The sequence below is a fragment of the Podarcis muralis genome, chromosome 12 (genome assembly GCF_964188315.1).
Source record: "Podarcis muralis chromosome 12, rPodMur119.hap1.1, whole genome shotgun sequence".
NCBI classification, from domain to species: domain Eukaryota; kingdom Metazoa; phylum Chordata; class Lepidosauria; order Squamata; family Lacertidae; genus Podarcis; species Podarcis muralis.
This window is the reverse complement of record NC_135666.1, coordinates 10,410,371-10,411,714: the sequence shown is the minus strand read 5'-3', so window position 1 is coordinate 10,411,714 and position 1,344 is coordinate 10,410,371.

The following is a 1,344-nucleotide window of genomic DNA, read 5'->3' as shown; positions in this document are numbered from 1 at the left end:
AAGGCCTTCTTCGCCGCCTCTATTGCATCTGCAGAAAACAGCAGCAGGAGACTTTTTCAGGTGGTCCGCAATTTAGCGGAACCACCTGCTACATCGGGGCCCAGTACGGGCCACATGTTCTCCTGCAATGATTTTGCAAAGTTTTTTGCAGATAAAGTCGCTCAGATTCGGGAAGAGGTAGACGCCACCGTGGGAGCAGGGCCAGGGCGGGAGAGTGCTAGAGTCCTGTCTAGTCAAATTGCGTGGGATCAATTCCAATCTGTTACCTCCGAGGATGTGGACAGGCTGCTTGGACGAGTGAAACCAACCACCTGTCTCCTGGATCCTTGCCCATCCTGGCTTATAAAAGCTAGCCGGGAAGGGCTGGGCGATGGGCTTCGTGGGGTGGTGAATGCTTCCCTCCGTGAGGGAACCTTCCCAGACCCGTTGAAAGAGGCGGTTATTAAACCGCTTCTTAAAAAACCATCTTTAGATGCGGCCACGATGGCCAACTATCGCCCAGTCTCAAATCTTCCATTCTTGGGCAAGGTGATTGAGCGAGTGGTTGCTGAACAACTCCAGGCACGCCTGGAAGAAGCGGACCATTTGGATCCCTTCCAATCGGGATTCAGGCCTCATCACGGGACTGAAACTGCCTTGGTCGCACTGGTTGATGATCTCCGGCGGGCTAGGGACAAAGGTGAGAGCTGTTTCCTAGTTCTGCTGGATCTCTCAGCGGCATTTGATACCATCGACCATAACATCCTTCTGGACCGTCTTGAGGGGCTGGGAGCTGGGGGTACTGTCATACAGTGGTTCCGCTCCTTCCTCCTGGGCCGTGTTCAGAAAGTGGTGGTGGGGGATGAGTGTTCAGACCCCTGGGCTCTCACTTGTGGGGTGCCTCAGGGTTCTGTCCTCTCCCCTATGCTTTTCAACATCTACATGCAGCCGCTGGGAGAGATCATCAGGGGGTTTGGGCTGGGTGTTCATCAGTATGCAGATGATACCCAGCTCTACCTTTCTTTCAAATCAGAACCAGTGAAGGCGGTGACGGTCCTGTGTGAGTGTCTGGAGGCGGTTGGAGGTTGGATGGCGGCAAACAGATTGAGATTGAATCCTGACAAGACAGAAGTACTGTTTCTGGGGGACAGGAGGCGGGCAGGTGTGGAGGATTCCCTGGTCCTGAATGGGGTAACCGTGCCCCTGAAGGACCAGGTGCGCAGCCTGGGAGTCATTTTGGACTCACAGCTGTCCATGGAGGCACAGGTTAAATCCGTGTCCAGGGCAGCTGTGTACCAGCTCCATCTGGTACGTAGGCTGAGACCCTATCTGCCCGCGGACTGCCTCGCCAGAGTGGTGCATGCT